The sequence below is a fragment of the Chiloscyllium plagiosum genome, chromosome 10 (assembly GCF_004010195.1).
Source record: "Chiloscyllium plagiosum isolate BGI_BamShark_2017 chromosome 10, ASM401019v2, whole genome shotgun sequence".
In the NCBI taxonomy this organism is placed as follows: domain Eukaryota; kingdom Metazoa; phylum Chordata; class Chondrichthyes; order Orectolobiformes; family Hemiscylliidae; genus Chiloscyllium; species Chiloscyllium plagiosum.
Genome location: NC_057719.1, coordinates 27,948,182 through 27,968,393, shown reverse-complemented (window position 1 = coordinate 27,968,393; position 20,212 = coordinate 27,948,182). Strand labels below are relative to the sequence as shown.

The 20,212-nt window shown below is 42.8% G+C and overlaps 2 long non-coding RNA genes across 2 annotated transcripts in view; one reads left to right on the top strand and one right to left on the bottom strand.

Annotated features, from left to right (window-relative positions):
• Window positions 1-6,660: 6,660 nt before the first annotated feature.
• Window positions 6,661-11,919, top strand: LOC122553461. Its single transcript, XR_006312719.1, has 3 exons — window positions 6,661-7,396; window positions 9,755-9,839; window positions 11,878-11,919. It is a non-coding gene; the product is annotated as an uncharacterized LOC122553461 (long non-coding RNA).
• Window positions 8,015-20,212, bottom strand: part of LOC122553460 — a 35,590-nt gene continuing 23,392 nt past the window's right edge. Inside the window, exon 5 of the long non-coding RNA XR_006312718.1 lies at window positions 8,015-8,798. This is a non-coding gene — a long non-coding RNA (uncharacterized LOC122553460). The remainder of the gene's footprint in view (window positions 8,799-20,212) is intronic.

The following is a 20,212-nucleotide window of genomic DNA, read 5'->3' as shown; positions in this document are numbered from 1 at the left end:
TTGCACCATATTCAGCACCATTTGAGACTTCTCAGACAGTGAAGCAGTCCATGTTCAAACACAACAAGATTTGGACAATAACCAGGCTTGGGCTGACAAGTGACAAGTAACATTCACACAACACAAATGCCAGGCTATGACCATCACCAATAAAAGACCATTTAATTACCACCTCTTGACATTCAGTGCTGCTACCCATCATTGAATCCTCCACTGTCAACATCACTGGAACACATTGGACTCGCCACATAAACACAGTGGCTACAACAGCAGTTCAGAGTTTAGGAATACTGCAGAAACTGATTCACCTCCTGACTCCACAAATCCTGTTCACTATCGACTAGACACAAGTCAGGGCTGTGATGGAATACTCTCCACTCGCCTGGATGGTCACAACTCCAACAACACTCAATAAACTTGAGACCATCTAGGACAAAGCAGTACATTTGATTGAGACCACATCTACAAACGGTATGTACTATCTACAGGGTGCACTGTAAAAATTCACCAAGGATTCTTAAACAGCACTTTCCAACCCTTGACCACTTCTGTCTAGAAGCACAAGGACAACAGCGATATTAAACTCCACAACCTCCAAGCAAATTCCCCTCCAAGTCACTCATCATCCTGACTTAGAAATATAGCTCTGTTCCTTCAGTGTTGCTGGGTCAAAATCCTGGAAATCCTTCCCTAAGGACATTGTGGGTCAACCCACAGCACGTACATTGAAGGGGTCCAAGAAGGCAACTCACCATCATCTTCTCAAAGGCAACTAGCGATTGGCACTAAATGTCTCACGAATGAATAAAATAAAAACCTAGCTGTCTCCAGAAGGACAGATTGCTGGGGTACTGTGAGTGAGAGAGATCCTGCAAGGCCCTTTCAGTACAGGCATCGGCACCCTTGATGGCATGACCTCTATTTGACCTTCCATTGCAATGCTGAGACATTGAATGGTTTGTTTTGCAGTGGAAACTGAGACCTATTGTCAGTTTCTATGTCATGGTCGGGTTTGAAAGTGCTGTCGTGTAATTGATTGGCATGTCCACTCTGGAAACGACGAACTCCATCTCTGTACAAAGTTGGAATTGGACTCCTCTAAGCTCCTTGACCAGTGGTGACAGACACAGTGAGCTCACAGACTCCATTTTTGTTCTACCACTTCCCTAACTGCATAATGCCAGTGCTGTGACTCCTGTGATTACCAGATGCTGCTCCCATCCCAGTGCTACGCTCTTAAGTTATGCATTAAATTCTGCAGTGGGGAAAATGCTTGAATCTAAAATCAAGGAAGAAATAGCAAGACAAGTGGATAGAAATTGTCCCATTGGCCAGGATGCAGCATGGGTTCATGAAAGGCAGGTCATGTTTAACTAATTTACTGAAATTCTTTGAGGGTACTATGAGCGCGGTGAACAATGGGGAACCATTGGATGTAGTGTATCTGGATTTCCAGAAGGCATTTGATAAGGGGGCCGCACAAAAGGCTGCTGCATAAGATAAAGGTGCATGGTATTATGGGTAACGTAATAACATGAAGAGAGGATTGGTTAACTAACAGAATGTAAAGAGTGGGAATAAATGGGTGTTTTCTTGGTTGGCGATCAGTGGCTATTGGTGTGCCTCAGGGATCAGTGTTGGGACCACAATTGTTTACAACTTGCATAGATGATTTAGAATTGGGACCAAGTATAGTGTGTCAAAGTTCACAGATGACACTAAAGTGAGTGGTAGAGGAAAGTGCGCAGAAGATACTGAAAGTGTTCAGAGGGATATAGACAGTTAAGTGAATGGGTAAGGCTCTGGCAGATGGAGTACAATGTTGGTAAATGTGAAGCCATCCATTTTGGTAGGAATAACAGCAAAATGAACTATTATTTAAATGGTGAAAAATTGCAGCATCCTGCAGTGCAGAGGGATCTGGGTGTCCCTGTGCATGAATCACAAAAAGCTGGTTTGCAGTCGAAACAGGTATTTAAGAAGGCAAATGGCATATTTTCCTTCATTGCTAGAGGGATGCAGTTTAAAACAGGATGGTTATGCTGCAGCTGTAAAGGGTGCTGGTGGGGCCACACCTGGAGTACTGTGTACAGTTTTGGTTTCCTTACTTGAGAAAAGATGCACTGAAACTGGAGGGGGTGCAGAGGAGGTTCATTAGATTGATTGATTTCAGAATTGAAAGGTTGGTTTATGAGAAGAGATTGAGCAGACTGGGACTATACACTCTGGAATTGAGAAGAATGGTGGGTTGGGGGGGGGGGGAAATCTTATACAAGCATGTAAAATTATGACCCGAATAGATCAGGTGATAGTGAAACTACAACTAGGAGGCAGATTTAGGACTGAGCTGAGGAGGAACCCATGGTTGTGAATCTGTGGAATTCCCTGCCCAGTAAAGTTATTGAGGCTGTCTTGTTGAATGTTTTTAAGGTAAAGATAGACAGATTTTTGAACAGTGAAGAACTTAAGGGCAATGTTAAGTGGGCAAGCATATAGAACATAGAACATTACAGCGCAGTACAGGCCTTTTGACCCTCAATGTTGTGCTGACCTGTGGAACCAATCTGAAGCCTATCTCTTCTACACTATTCCATTTTCATCCATATGTTTATCCAATGACCATTTAAATGCCCTTAAAGTTGGTGAGTCTACTACTCGAGTAAGTGAAGCTGAGTCCATGAACAGATCAACCATGATCTTATTGAATGGCAGAGCAGACTCAATGGGCCAGATGGCCTACTCCTGCTCCTAGTTCTTATGTTCTCATGTTCTTATGTTCACACTGCAAGTATCAGGTCAGCTGACAGTGTTCTTCCTGCTCACGCTGTCCTCCAACTAGGCCTTCTTTACTGATTGGCCAGGCAGCAGCTCCCCTAACTAACTGGCAGCATAAAATGTACAAGAACAGGGTTGGAGAGAGGGAAGGTGAATTGCAAAGGGAAGCTTAGTTGTACTATCTATAGCTTACGCGTCATCACGAAGTACAGGGTGAGGATGTATTTGAATATGAGAAGGTGTACAGACAGATACATATCGTTCTGACTTCAGTCATCATGATTGCTCCAACAACTCCTAGAACCGTCTCCTAGTGGGGGCCATTATACATAATTGTGCCTGTCCCCTGCTAGTGAGCTGCTGCATTACCTTAGATACAAAAACACAAGATCCTGGATTAGTGGTGCTGGAAAAGCACAGCAATTCAGGCAGCATCCCCAAGAGTCAGAATAGGCCACCAGGTCCCTCGAGCCTTCAGTAATCACTTTGATTGGTGTTGGATAATTGCGCGTGACCACCCCGACAAACCCAATTCAGGGTTATTCAACTCAGCCCCAGTGTTCTTTCTTGTGTAGCAGGACTATCTTGTACATGTTGTTTTCTTAGGGAGGTCTTGGGACTAGTAACACTAGCTGAAGCTTTCAGATGAAAGGTTGTACAAATATTAGATACTCCATAAATCCTCCAGCCTTTAATCTGCAGATGCTCCTAAATCACGTGACTTACCCCAGAAATAGATTGATTTCGTGAACAGGATGAATGTTAAGCTGCTTAAGCCATCTGTGCCCTTGCCCCATCAGCACAATACAGACTCAGCCTCCACCTTTGAAATGTTTGAGTTGTGTGTAAACAGTGCTCACTGAAGGTCCAAGTTTAATGGAGGGTTAGTAACATTCAGGAAATCAGTCATCTGTACTGTTTTAATCTGGATCTTACACTGATACAAAATATCTATATTCTTCCTGTAAACGACATGTTGTGGGCTGCGCAACAACAATCCATCAATTGGCATCGCTGGTTCACAAACAAGCTTTTGTTCTGTAATAGATACAGCAGTGTAGTCAAATGTTTTTTTGTGTATGAAAACTGAACATTAAGGATTTTTCTCCAACATAGAAACATGGAAAATTTTACTGAAAAGGCCATTCAGCCCATGTGAACACACCAGCCAAAAAAAGCTATCCAACCAAATCGTGCCTCCAACTCTTTGATCCACAGTCCTGTGGGTTATGTCATCTCAAGCTCAGATATGACTGTTGCTTAAAGTTTTAGCCTGAACAGTCCCCTCAGGCAGCAAGACCCAAACTTCACCATCTACTAGATGAAAAATAAACTTCTCAACTCACCTCTAATTTTTCCACTAATTACTTTAAATCTATGTTCCCCATTTATTGACCTCTTTGATACAGGAAAGAGTACCATCTAGGCCTTAGTCATTCTGTATCTTTGATTAAATCTCCTCAACTTCTTCTATTGTAAAGAAAACAAATGCAGTCACTCCAAAGTTCCAAAGCTGCTCAAATTCTTCAGCCTTCTGATCCCTGTGAATCCCTTCTGCCTCCTTTCTAATATGATTACATCCTTTTTGTAACATGGAGAACAAAACTGTCCATAGCACTCTGGCTGTGATCTAACTAGTGTTTTTATGATTCAAGTATAACCTCCCTGCTCTTATACTCCAGGCCTCAATCAAGAAAGTCAAGTATCTTGTGTGTCTTCTTGACAACTTTACCTACATGTCCTGTTACTTCCAGAAATCTCTCAATATCCATTCCAGATTCTGTTTGATGTTTTACACATTTTCATATCCTATCATTCACTGTATATTCTCTTGCTTAGTTAGCCATACCCAAATATATTTGTTTTTCATTGGCTATGGGTGTCACTGGGAAGGCCAGTAAATTGCCCGTGAACTAATTGACTTGCCAACCATTACAAAGGGCAATTAAAGGCCAACCACATTGATCTAAAGATACATGTCATCCAGACAAGGTTAGAATGGCAGATTTCCTTTCCTAAAGGACATAAGTGAGCCAGTTTGCTTTTTATGACAATTGACAGCATGTTCATGGTACTATTACTGAAACTAGATTTATATTCAGGAAATATTAATTGAATTTAAATTCTATTAGCTCTTCTGGTGGGGCTTGAGCCCGTGCCCTCAGAGCATCAGTTTAGGCCTCTCGATTACCAATCCAGTGACTGTACCACAATGCCTTTACAGTTATTGCCATCCATTTGTTCTTCACTAAGTTTAGCCAGTGCCATGTAATTACTCAGAGTAACATTCTTTCTTTTATAAAGCGAGATATGCAATGCTAGTTGACCTTATATCAGCAGATCCCCCTCATTTCCCTGAATTGATGACGTATTTAATTTGGTTCAATGCTAATACCCCAAATCTTCAGTTTAGATGGCCTCTTCATCAAGTGCTGGCAGGCTGCGTACAATGAGCTGAAGGACAACACGGGCTACCAATGCATCCGTGGGACCTGAATGATGATTTCATAATCAAGAGCAGCAAATTTCTGATATTCGCAACTGATAGCAGTGTTTAGCTTGGTTCTTTTCTGGTTTGTGGCAAGGATAAAGATCAGACAAGTAGGTTTGAATGCAAAGCTTTCTTATCGACGTACATTAAAGGTAAGAATTATAAAAACAGCTAGCTGAAGCATGCATAAAGTGTAAGATATTCTCAGACAAAGAAGTAGCCTATGCTCATATGCAGCAAGACCTGGACACCAATCAGCCTTAGGCTAACAAGTGATGACTAACACTCATTCTACAATAAGTGTCAAGCAATGACTGTCTCTGAGACAGAGTTGAACCATTCACCCTTGAAATTTAATGGCCTTACTTTTCTTGAATGCCCCACTGACAACATCCTGAGATTACTAATGACAAGAACCTGAACTGGACCAGCTAAATAAATACTATGGCTAGAAAAACATATCAGAGTTTAGGGAAGGAAATTTCTTATTTTTGTAAAGACAGAGTAAAGAGGGCTTCCTGTCAGTGGCAGGTTGGGTTTCCACAAGATTAGATTCTTCCCAGAACTTGCCGATTCTAACATCTGGGTCTTATATTTATAAAGAATATAGACAGCATTCCACTCTCTGCAACCCAGGAGTATCATTCAAACATTACCCCACTTCCCCTCGAGGTTTTGGAGTCCGGGCAAAAGGCAGTCTCACACTTAGAAGACACCTCCCTACATGTCCTTCAGCAGATGATCTTGGAGAGAAGAGATCTTTCGAGGAGATGAAAATACGAGGACATCCAGAATGACCAAGGCAACCTCGACAGAGATGGTCACATGGATCAGTGCTCATGGGCAGCTCAAGAAATTCTGGTTCCAGTACAAAATGAGGATAACCGATCTGCCAGGATGTGTACCAGTCTCCTTCATGCTCCTATGAATTAGATTAGGCATTGTAAGTTTGTCACTGCACAGGACTGTCATACGAAAGATTAAATGCCTCATATACAATCAACATTTCTCACTTCATTACAACTATCAATGCCTCACTCTGCTTGCAATACAGTTCTTACTGCCTCTACATATCTGCTAAGGTTTATACTTAAAGCATAAAAAGAGCTGCAACAATTATCATTAGCTGCTGACCTTTCATCAAAACCAGCAGAATGTAAACATCTGACAACTTTTCTTGGAACAAGGTCACAACCACAAAATATGTCTTCAGGATGAATCCCTCCCTGGATATCCCATTATATGAAATGTTATTGATTTCAAACAGCAGTAGCTCTTTAATGACACTGAACCATCTTTCAATCAGAACCCTTTAACATCTATTAACACCTGGCTTTCTGCACACCATGTTATGCTTAGAAGTAACACACACACACATAATCACAGCTCCGCGATCACAAATCTACATTTGTATCTATCAATCCAGGCACAGTGCTCATTAACCAATGTTAATCTGTTTTAATACTGCTCTGCTGGTCCAAGAGAAGAATGTACACAGTAAGTGCCAATGAGCACTGACAGGGGAAAATGCATGACATAAAGTGCCTCATCCTCTTTAAGGAGTAGGCCACTGAACTGGCAAGAGAGTAAGGGAAACATTCTGTGCTGAATTGAAGATTTGATACCTGCAGCTATCTAGTGAGAAAGATTCTAAACTGCTACTCCCAGCTGCTCATCAAGAGCCAAATACTTAGTGAAATCTTTGATAATGGTCATGACCCGTGATTCTAACAAATCTTTCTGTTTTTCTCTGCAGTTTCTGGACCCCACTGTCAAGGCAGGAAAAAGACAACAAGAGGAGCTGCAGCCCAGGCCCATCTCTAACAGCTCCACAGCATACTTCTGAGGAAGAAACATTTGGACCTTCAGAGGAAGCACAGTTAAGATTTTCTCCCGACTGCCCACCAGTGCAGAGACATTCACCTCAGTGGGTAATGGAGGTAGAGTGGACTCGGGCTTGCATTCTTGTGAGCACAGCACTGCCACCAACCCGCAGCTAGGGGAGGAAGGGATGCCCAGGGTCCCTGACACTGGGAGAAGTGCTGGAAAACAGGGCAGTACAAAGGCTAGCACAAAAAGAACCCTTAAACTCAACCATTAATGAAATGATGGAGCTCCAGGGACAAGAAGGTAAATATTTGACAGAGGTGCCCAATCATGTGCAGCCTGGGCAAAGGGCAGAGGCATTACAGAGGAACATCTAAGTTCAGACTGATATCATATGAGTGCATTGCTGCTTCCATGATGTGGTGGCTAGACAAATGCAGCAGAACAATCACTACCTGCCAAACGTGCATGGGCACCTTCACTCCCTCACTTAAGCCGCAAATGGTTTCATGCACAGTTTCAGTGAGTTGGGGCTGAGGGATCTTGATCTCCCTCCAAGTACCCTAGCCCTCAAGGGGTGAGGGAGATGCCAATGCACAACGACAGGAAGAAGTAATTGTAGGAATCCAATGATAGTCATCTCAGGACATTGCAAAATTATACTGTCACACACTGACACACAACCAGTCCCCTGACAGGAAATCAAACACCTCTAGAAGGTCACGCTAAGGAGACTGCACCTATGCCTGTGCAAAACATCCCCAACAATCCAAAGCTCTCTAAACCCAGCCCAACAGAGGACTGCCATGAACGTCATCAGAGACAAAGCAACAATGCAGTCAGCAAACTTCCTCAAGCTCAAATATGGTTACCAAGAAGTAGTGATAGGAAAAGAAAGATTAAACAATAAAGTTGCTTTGGGTGTATAGATGCCATCTTTTATACAGAGCTACAATTGAAACCATTACAGCATTTTGTATTGAATTTATTTGGTCCACTTCAATCTATTTAGACGTCTGACTGTTCTTGTTTTCCTGAGGAAGATTATCTGAGACGCACTCAAGCACATCATCTGCAGCAGTGCAAAGAATGCTGGGGCTCTTATTCACTATTGTCCATTGGGAGGAGTGTAACCTCTGGAAAATGGAAAGTTAAACTGGATGGTTCTGTTTCAGTGCTCAATCAGTACCTTTAATTCCGTGATAGAAGGATGGCCCTTCCAAAGAACAGCAGAGTCAGTCTTACACAGACTCCATGTTATCCTGCAGAACTACATATTGATCACCAACAAACTGAACAGGAGATTATCGGTGCAAAGGGAACAAATTCAATTACAATCAAAGTATCTTAATCTTTAACATTTCAGAAACAAAACTCCTTTAAGGGCAAAAATGTATCTACCCTACAATTGGCTATGATTTCTGATTGTCCACAAATATTCAAGCAAAGCCATTCAGTCTCCAATCTAGCCACTACTGGGTTTTCTCAGGCCTGTCAGCCTCATCTCACTACTGCCCTGGACTCCTCAGAATCCTCATGAACAGCAAAGGTTCCCTCAGCAACTCCATCAGACTCCCCTTCTCCTTTCACGGGGGAATTAGGAAGCTGGTCTTCCACGTTCTCACTCCAGCAAGGTTGTGCAGGGCTGCTCAGCAAACAAGCATCCTCCTGGAGATCCCATCCAGTGAGTCCTGGACTGCTCCTCCTGAAACAATGGAAACACATGGTCAGAAGATCAATTATCTATTTGAACATGGCTCTGATGGATGCTTGGGCAACATCAATCTGAGGGTCGCATATTGGACTCATTAGCTATGCTTTCTGGATCTACATTTTGTCACTCATGAGTCAGTTCTGAAGATAATGTAGAGAGGCAAACATTCTAGGAATGTTGGAGCTGTTTAGAATGTAAGCATTATAATAGCTTTTGAACAGCGGGTGTATACCTGCAAGAAGTCCCATCAGGGGATACAAGTGAGAAACATTGAGGGGGTGAAATCCCTTCCTATTCAGGAATTTGGCTGTATCATGCACTGAATGCCACATCTGTACTGTTGATAATCCCTTGTACTTGATGAACCCACTGATGGCTGTAATCCCAACAGGTCATCTGCCTTAGCTGTCAAGCCAGTGGTGACCTGGAAAAGCTATATGACTCCCTATAAAAGGCATTTACTGAACTCCCAATTGCATTTGTAGGTCATCTTTTATTTCTAAGTAGCTTCAGGGAGGAAACATATGAGTCAATGTCAACAAGCTAAAACGTAGAACTGAGTTCTGATGAATAGTCACACCCAATGACTAAAAGGAGAATCACCTTAAATGGGATCACCTTAAATACACATCCTCAGCTGAGGTTTGAAAGGAGACAGTTGAGTTCTGCTGTGATCTTCAGCAGCACCAACACAGCACCGCTTCCCAAGGCACAGAGCAACTTGCAGAAGGAGCAGGTAGAAGTGCCAACTTCTCTCGCCAGGCAAAGATATCTTTAGCACTGACTTTCACTCATCTGTAAACAACTAGAATCCCTTCCTCAATAGACAGCTCAGCAGTGTTGAAGACCTCCTCTTCCTGCACATTCATAGCTGCAGGTCCAGGAGCCTCTTATCTCTGATCCTATTGCTATTGACCTTCCCTTTTTCTCCTCCTTCTTCCTTTTAGACCTAGCAAAATGAAGACAACTGTGGAGTTAAGTAGATCAAACATGAGGCATGGAAATCCTGAGCTAAGAAAAAATAGCAAAAAGGTGATTGATGCTTTTCATTTGAGATGTTGATGTTGTCAATGTAACCTTTGGGCCCTAATCAGACTGCTCATATGTTGAGTGATAGCTTGCCCTTCCAACACCTCTCCATTGTGTAGTGCACCATCCATGACCCATGACCAGTGTTCCTCTTCCTGATGCTGCATGTGCAAGACATTTGTGTCCTTTATTGTTATCTTGTTTTCCTTCCTGTGGCAACTAGCACAATGTGATTCTTGTTTCCCTGCATTATATCCTGTAATGCAGCCCTACAACTGTGAAATTTACAACCCACACAATGAATATTATTCCCAGGTCTTTAACTTCCATATTCAAGAACCTGTGAATGGTCAAATGTGAAAGTCAGCCACCATCACCCCAGCCAAAAGTACTATCAGTACTGCTGATGAATCTTTGTCCTCTTATCAAAAGTTAATAATGACAGGATATGGTTAGGAGGATACTATTGGCAGCTTTCGATCTTATTCACCTTTATTCTGCAGCAATTGCTTCCCTTCAGTTCAAAGGCCTTCGCTGAATGCTAACAAGCTGAGTTCTTTTTCAGTCTCTGTTTTGAGTCTCTAAGTTGAGTGTGCTTGTGTTGTACAGGATAATGTACAAAATCAGGTCTGGGTTGTTTGCCTCTTGCACTGCACATTCTCTTTCTTTCTTTTGGGAAATGCAGTTGCTGACAATAGTGATGGATAACTGTTTCCCCAGCTGCTTCATCCTCTATCCTTTCCTTTTCATGTACACTGCCCTATCTCATAACTGCTGACAATCCTCTCCTTCTCTTCTGGAATCCTCTATACTCTTCTTCAGTCTTCACCTACATCTAGCAGCTCTTTCATTGTCTCCCTTACTATTTCTACTATTCCTCTCATTTCATTCTCATTGAGATGCCATACTCAGCAATTAGCTGTCATTATTCTCCCTCCACTAGACATGTTTTTACCTAATCTTGATCCCCACCTTTCCTTGTCCTGTTGTTTTTATCGCTGTTACTCTCCCCTCTGCATCCCAGTTTATTACCTCCAATCCTTAGGATTGTTCCAATCCCCTGACAACCACATCCTTAAACTTCCATTCTCACCTTCCAATCCCTTTTTCTGTTAATCTCCCATTTCAAGTGATTCTCCTTTTAGTCATTGGGTGTGACTATTCATCAGAACCCAGTTCTATGTTTTAGTTTGATGACATTGACTCATATGTTTCCTTCCTGAAGCTACTTAGAAACAAAAGATACTTATTTCAACTAGTCAGATCAGTATGCTATTAATTCATATAATCCAGTATCCACATCCTGGCTGCTGAAGGATCAAGAACAGAAAGAGATTCTGATGTTGAGCTAATTTTGCCTTGTGCACTGCTGCTTAAAAGTATTGTGAATGTTTGCTGTAAAGGTTTCAAATTACAGATTATCAAGCATTTAGGAATCAGGTTTACTGAATCTTCATCAAAGTACATAGAGTTGCTTTTACTTTCAAAATGAAAGTATTATTCATTATTTTTGGCTCATAAGGGAGAATTGCAATCATCTTTTGACATTTTCTGGGGATGGCTCCAGGTTCTTCTGGAAAATAAATCTCATGTGTCGAGCATTTGTGTCTCCTGAAAGTAATTTCTAAAAGCCCTACAGCCAAAAGCAGAGCTGTCCTCTAATCAAAATGATAAAATGCTGGATGGTCCTCCACTGTATACTATGACAAGTCCAAACAAGATATTTGCAGTCTGTCGTCTTGCGTCAGTGTGCTGGGAGGAAAATTATATTCATAACTGCCTGTGTTCACGTCTGCTCAAGTGATTTTTGGGAATTGGGGTGGAGCTAGCTGTCATTAACTCTTGCCAATTTTCTTGTTTGTCGTGTATGTGTTTACCCACTGATCTAATCGCAAAAGCATTGGTCTGCTGGCACAGCTGCCAATGATATGTTATAGGTCTGTACCCTGAGAGGGAGGTCGACTGAGGTGAAAGTTGTTGAAATGGGAACTTGTAACTGTAAAAACTTGTAGTGATAATATGTCTTTTTTCTCTCTCAAAGGGGATCAGAGAATCATAGAATTCCTGCAGTGTGGAAACATGCCATTTGGCCCAATAAGTGCACACCGACCCTCCGAAGAGCATCCCACCGAGACCCATTCCCCTACTACTCTACATTTCCCCTGACTAATGCTTCCCTGAACACTATGGACAAAATAGCATGGCCAATTCATCTAATCTGCATATCTTTGGACTGTCGAAGGAAACCAGAGCACCTGGAGGAAACCCACACAGACACAGGGAGAATGTGTAAACTCCACACAGACATTCACCCAGGGCTGGAATCAACCCCAGGTACCTGGTGCTGTGAGGCAGCAAGGCAAATCACTGAGCCACTGTGTTTCCCCACTAGGATCTGGGATTTGTTACTCCAGTACAAAGTACTAAGTGGGTCACTTTAAGGGACAGTAATATTTTGGTTTTTGTCCTCTAACATACTGCTGTATGGTGGATGATATGGTTGACATTTAACTGCCCTCTGTGATGGTCCTAGCAGTTCAATGACAGTTTAGATTACTTACAGATTAGATTAGATTACTTACAGTGTGGAAACAGGCCCTTTGGCCCAACAAGTCCACACCGACTCAGCGAAGCGCAATCCACCCATACCCCTAACCTAACTCTACGGGCAATATTAGCATGGCTAATTCACCAGACCTGCACATCTTTGGACTGTGAGAGGAAACCGGAGCACCCGGAGGAAACCCACGCAGACACGGGGAGAATGTGCAAACTCCACACAGTCAGTCGCCTGAGGCGGGAATTGAACCCGGGTCTCTGGCGCTGTGAGGCAGCAGTGCTAACCACTGTGCCACCGTGCCGCCCACAGCTGGGATACAGTCATAGAGTCATACCACATGGAAACAGATCCTTCATTCCAATCAGTCCATGCCGACCATGTTCTCAAATTAAACTAGTCCCACCTACCTGCACTTGGCCCATAACCATCCAAACATTTCCTATTTGTGAACTTATGCTAATACCTTTTAAACGTTGTAACTGTACTTGCATCCACCACTTTCTCTGGCAGTTCATTCCACACACAAACCACTCCCTGTGTAAAGAATTTGCTCCTCATATCCTTTTTAAATCTTTCTTCTCTCACCTTGAAAATATGCCCCTAGTTTTGAACTTGCCCACCCGAGGGAAAAGACTCTTGCTACTCACCTTATCTGTACCCCCATGATTTTATAAACCTCATTAAGGTCACCCCTTAACTTTCTACAATCCAGCCTTTCCAGTCTATTTTTATATCTCAAACCCTCCATTCCCAGCAACATCCTGATAAGTCTTTTCTGAACCCTCTTTAGTTTAATAATATCTTTAATATAGCAGAGCCACCAGAACTGCACACTATACTCTAGAACAGGCCTCACCAACATCCTGTACCAAGCTTAATATGACATCCCAAGCAATGGGCAACAAATGCTGACTTAACTAACAAAAGCCCCATGTAATATTAAAGAACTTAATAAAGAAAATTTGAAAAACCTTGCTCAGTCTGGAAACATCTCATCTGATTCTTCACCGGGAGGATTGTAAACACATGGTAGACTTCCATCCAGGTGGAACGGTGTTAAGGTAAGATCAAAGAAGTATTGGAAGTTCAAAGACTGATGTCTTACAGTGCACACAATGATCATTATTGTCAGATTCTCCTCAGTTCAAGGGTAATGTCCATATAGGATCACAAGTTTATGCAATAGTTCTTGCTGTGACTGAACAGAGTTACTCTTGATCTGTATACATTTCAATATATGAGGCAGGATATCCAACAAGTTTGATGAATACAGAGTCAGGATTTGCCTCCTTCCTTTCCTTCTCTGCTGCCACTCTGCCTCATTACTAAAATGTTGTGACACAAAGCTAGATGCAGCTTGATGGACAAAGTGAAGTTTATGTTGATCAGTGGCACACACAGTGCCAGGCAATGACCATCTCCAAGACAAAAGAATCTAAACATCATCGCTTGTGCATTCAAGGAAAATATCATTGCTGAATCTCACCATCAACATCCTGGGAGTTACTATTCTCCAGACATTGAAGTGGATCAGCCATAGAAATCACATGGGTACAAGAGCAGATCATTGGCCACATTTCTGTGGTGGTTACAAAATCACATGCAGAAAGTAAGGACTGCATATGGTGGAGATCAGAGTCAAAACGTGTGGTGCTGGAAAAGCACAGTTGGTCAGGCAGCATCCAAGGAGCAGGCCTCGGGACCCTCCAACCACATGGGATCAATGTCGATTTCACCACTTTCCTCATCCCCCCTACACCACCACCTTATCCCAGCTCCAACCCTCCAGCTCGGCACTGCCGTCTTGAACTGTCCTATCTGTCCATCTTTCTTCCCAAATATCTACTCCCCCATCACCATCACACCCCACCTTCATTAACCTATCACATTCCCACCTACCTTCCTCCCATCCCCATCCCCTCCCATTTATCTCTCAACCCCCTTGAGCCTTCCGCCTCCGCTTACCTGATGAAGAGCTTATGCTCAAAATGTGACTGTCCTGCTCCTCGGGTGCTGCCTGACTGGCTGCGTTTTTCCAGAACCACACTATTTTGAGTCTGGTTACAAAACCACATGTTCCCCATTTAAAACAGAGATAAAGTGAAATATTTTCTCTGAGAGAGTTGCAAATCTTTGGAACTCTTTCCTTAAAAATACGATGGAAGCACTGTCCTTGAATCTTTTTAAAGCTGAGGTAAATTGTTTGTTGTTAAACGCAGAGGTGAAAGGCTATCAGGTTAGGCTGGAATGTGGATTTGGGGTTTCAATCAGATCAGTCATACTGAATGGCAGAGCAGGCTCAGAAGGTTGAATGGCCTACTTGTGTTCCTAATTTGTATGTTTGTACAGGTAATGCACTCTTGACTCCTCAAAGCCTGTCCATCATCTCCAAGACACAATCAGGCGTGTGATGGAATGCTCCCCACTTGCCTGGATGGATGTAGCTCCAACAACATTCAAGACAATTGATACCATCCAGGAGAAAACAGACCACTTGATTGACACCACGTCCATCACTTTCAACGTTCACTTCCTCCACCGCTGATGCTCTCTGACAGCAAACTGTGCCACCTGCAAGGTATGCTCCAAAGGCTCAACAGGCTCCTTAGACAGCACATTTTGAAAACAGGACCATTACAATCTAGAAGGACAAACACAGCAGTTCAATGACAATACCATCATCTGAAGTTCCCCTCCAAACCACTCACCAGCCTGACATGAAATTATACACCATTCTGTCACCATGACTGGAATAAAATCCTGGAACTCAGTCCCTAATGACACTTCAGGGTGAGCCTGTGTAATGGGGACTGGAGCAGTTCAAGTAACCGGTTCACTGTCACCTTTTCAAGCACATTTAGGGATGGATAATAAATGCTGGTCTAGCTTGTGATGCCCACATCCTGTGAATGAATAAAAAAGTTTCTTAGACATTCAAATCTTTCAAGCAGATTGCACAGAGCCTCTTTTTTATTATTATTCATTTACTGGCTTTGGCCAGTTCAATTAATGTAATGAAAAGGTCTGGTGGTGTTCTCAACATTTTTCTTGGATTTGTCAATGAAGAAAGACCAAGTAACAGTTTCTTTGAAAGCAGCACACAATACAGGAGAATATGTGTTTGGATTTTCCCTCCTATGGACAAGAGGGAAGGACAATTTCCACAGCACCGATTTACTTTCCTTCTTGAAGATAGATAGAATCCTGAATTTGGAGGGGGCGGAGCAGGAAGTCTTTTATTCTGCCAAGTTTGTAGGATGAGGCACAAAATTAGATACCCTACAGTATGGAAACAGGCCCTTCGGCCCAACAAGTCCACACTGAGCCTCCGAAAAGCAACCCGCCCAGACCCATTACCCCACCCTATATTTACCCCTGACTAATGCACCTAACACTATGGAAAATTTAGCATGGCCAATTCACCTGACCTGTGCATCTTTGGATTGTGGGAGGAAACTGGAGCACCCGAAAGAAACCCACGCAGAAACGGGGAGAATGTGCAAACTCCACACTGACAGTCGCCCGAGGTGGGAATCGAACCCAGGTCCCTGGCGCTGTGAGGCAGCAGTGCTAACCACGGTGGCTCAGTGGTTAGCACTTCTTGAAAAAATTTATTTAGTTAACCTTTTCAGGCTTGTTATAACACATCGCCGTAGTAAATAGGATTTGAACCTAGAACTTCTGGATTTGAGATAACAATATTTACCATGGCACCGCAATACGTAGCCTTAATATGTGCAAAATTTCAACAGCTTTAAAAACTACTAGAATGCCATTAAAGTTACTGGCTTTGTTTATTCTCATATTTTGGATTGATTATTGCAGCTTTCTCATCTGTGATATTCAAACACAGGGATAATTGTAAATTCCTGTAAGTAAACTTGCTAGAAACTAGTGTCATCTCTGTATTGGTCTGAATATAGGGCACCATCAATGATGGTTTGCCCATGGATTCCACTGCAGAATAGCCTGAAGAGAATTAGCCATAGATTCAGTTGGCGAGCTTCTTCCTGGAATTGTTTTCCCTCAGAGAAGAAATACCATCTATGAGTAAAGGGGATTTTGTTCATTTAACATAGTGCCAAGTTGACATCTAAAAAAGTTTGCATATCATGAGTGTCGACAGACAGTTGGATCCCTTAGGCTGTCTTTCTACAACACATCTTCTATCTTCCAGATTTGCTTTTTAGCATTAGCTTGGAGTTTTGGGATGCTACCTTCTTGACTTGTGACCTTAGGTTGGTCTGCTAGGCATTTTAAGATCACGAATATTTGTTCTCGGAGGCTGCATATTTCAGCACTCTCTTCATCAAACCACACCTATGATAATGATGATACTGAAACACAATGGCCTGAGCGTAGCTGTCTGGTACTGCAACTTTATTCGATCCCAAACTTCTGGAATCGTGTTGGGTATTTGAGCATTTTGCAGACTGGCTGATTAGGCTGCTTTAGTGCAATGACATTGATCTTCCTCTTGGACTTGCAGGTCTTGCGATGTCTTGGTGCTTTATGGAAATTTATCATCTATTGAACAAGTCTGATCTGTCCAGCAGATTTAGGATATCCTCATGTGGTTTACCATTTTTCTTTCTGTCTCAAGATGGTATTTATAATAAGATCATGCTGAGCACACTTGTTAACAGGAGGATGCCACTTACATTTGCTTTTCCCAATTTCTTTTCCCGAGTGGTTCTGCTCTAGATATTAGATTTCCTACCAACCCAGTCACTAAGGGGGCCCCAGAAAGGTAGTCTTTTCCTCCTTTGAGAACATCACCAAATTCAGAATATTGAACATCCTTAACATATTCACTGGAGTCAAAGGTCAGGGCAAAAATGCTGATGATGGTGGCAAACTGGCTATGGCTGTGTGATAGGGGAGGATTCATTTGCCCTCTATTTTTAAAACTCGGAAATTCCAGTGAACATGCAAGATCCTGTTCAAGGTGGGAACGCCAGTTCTGTAAACATAAGAACCTCTGTCAATTTTTCCATTTGAGTAAGAGGTGCATTCCTTTGTTTGTTCCTTTAGCTACTCCTCTAGGAAAGCACTGCAGCAGCAATGTCAGCTCGGCTTCTTGACTGCTCACATGATACAATTGCAGTTTGTTTTTTTTAACCAAATAATGATTTGAGATTATTTATGAGTGTTCTAACATCCCAAGTTTGAAAATCTGAAACTTTCTTTATTTGATCACCAAGGTGGTGATCCCACAAGTGTGTGTTTCTCTGGTCAGGAAAATGGGAGATAGTCTATCTTAGGGTATTTTTCCTAACCTCTCCCCACTTGGGGTGGACAGAGCGTGTCCGGAAACTGCTGCTCAGTCACAGATGCTGCCGCCGGAAGACTTCTGTCCCAACGTTAGTGTCAAACGGCCTTCATGCAAATGTCATCAGTATGCAGATTCTTTAATTCAAATGGATTTATTTATTGTCATGTGTATTTTGTTGCAAAATACAGTGAGAAGTGCTATCACCACGCTCTGGCACTATCCTAGAATGTAGAAAAATAAACTAGAATGTTGGCTATAAAGTCAAAAAATTGAAGAAATAAAGAAAAGTGTTCAACTTTACACTATTTCTTGTTAAGTGCTCCACCATGGCTCAAGGGCCATGGGCACCAATCCCCTTCATTGTGTCACCACTGAAACAAAAATCACCACTCTTTGTTGCCATGTTGCCATTATGAATCCTCATTTGTCCTCGCCAATGCAGATGCCAATGATGCCACTGGGTACCACACCAACCCAAAGTCGACTCCACAGTGACCATGAGTCCCTTTGGGCCTACCTCGCCGATGCAGCCATTGTTGATGTCACCGTGTTTCGCGAAATCATCTCTGTTGACACCTCCACAAACCTGCACTGGACATGGATGCCACCAGGAACCCAAACGTACATCTGCTGCAGCCACGAGCTGACACGAGGACCACCCCAGCGATCCAGAAACCGCTGGGAACCCAAATTTGCCTTCGAAGCTGCTACCACGAGTTCACTTTGGGCACACTCAAGTCCACGCTGGGCTCACTCATTGCCGCCGATGCCATCACCACAACCCAGCTCTTCGCCAAGTGATAAGTAAAATTAAATAGTAAAAAAGAAAAAAAAAGCAAAGAGAGAAAAAAAGCAAAGAGAGAAAAAAAGAGATGAAAAGAAAAGCAGATGAAGCAGACAAGCCTGGGGCTCAGAAGTGCTACTCCAGCACCATCTTACTTGAAATTTCTTGACTAGACGCTGTCAGTCTCACAGACTTGCCCTCATCACAAATTCTCCCTCACTACAGGGCTAGACAGATGGACCCTGGAACCAGACACCCCCTGGCAGGCTGCAGTGCCAGTACTCCAGGCAGGCCTAGAGACCCTCTTTGCCTATTGTGTTGGTACAACTAAAGACCATCTTGTACAGAGATGTCACCTCCTGCTCCATTCCACCTCCCATCCACTCTTATAGTGGAAGCCTACGCCTGTGTTCTTAAATTAAAGTTATGAAAAAATTGGTGAGAAGATACTTCCACTTTGAATTACTCTCTCAGCCACGTACACTTTACTGCAGCTAGCTATTTCCTCTCAAGCTGGAAGGTCTCTGATTTTTCTCCCAACTTTGAGAGCTTAATCTACAGCTCTTTTTCTTTATTCAGTTGTGGGATATTGGCATTGCTGGCTGGGTGGAATTCATTGCCCATCCCTGGTTTCCCTTGAAAAGGTGGTGATGAGCCTGTCATCTTAACAGGCCACCTGCTGTGGGTTGACCAACAATGTCCTTAGGGAGGGAATCTCAGAATTTGACCCAGTGAAAGTGAGCCTGGGCCTCATAGCCCAGCTCTGCAGCTTATCTATGTCTCTCTGTAACCTACAACATCCTTCGTCACTATCCACAACTCCACCAACCTTAGTCGTCTGCAAATTTACTAACCCAGCCTTCTACGCCCTCATCCAGGTCATTTATAAAAATGACGAACAGCAGTGGACCCAACACCGACCCTTGCGGTACACCACTGGTAACTGGACTCCAGAATGAACATTTCCCATCAACCACCACCCTCTGTCTTCTTTCAGCAAGCCAATTACTGATCCAAACTGCTATATCTCCCACAATCCCATTCCTCCGCATTTTGTACAATACTTTAGTGTGGGGAACCTTATCGAACGCCTTGCAGAAATCCATATACACCACATCAACCAGTTTACTCTCATCTACCTGTTTGGTCACCTTCTCAAAGAACTCAATAAGGTTTGTGAGGCACGACCTACCCTTCACAAAACCATGCTGACTATCCCTAATCAAATTATTCTTTTCTAGATGATTATAAATTTCTTATAACCTTTTCCAACACTTTACCAATAACCGAAGTAAGGCTCACTGGTCTATAATTACCAGGGTTGTCTCTATTCCCCTTCTTGAACAGGGAAACCACATTTGCTATCCTCCAGTCTTCTTGCACTGTTCCTGTAGACAATGACGATTTAAAGATCAATGCCAAAGGCTCGGCAATCTCCTCCCTGGCTTCCCAGAGGATCCTAGGATAAATCACATCCGGCCCAGGGGACTTTTCTATTTTCACACTCTGCAGGATTTCTAATACCTCTTCCTTGTGAATCTCAATCCCACCTACTCTAGTAGCCTATATCTCAGTATTCTCCTCAACAACATTGTCGTTTTCTAGAGTGAATACTGTCAAAAAATATTCATTAAGTGCTTCCCCTATTTCCTCTGACTCCACACACAACTTCCCACTACTATCCTTGATTGGCCCTAATCTTACTCTTGTCATTCTTTTATTCCTTAAATACCTATAGAAAGCCTTAGGGTTTACCC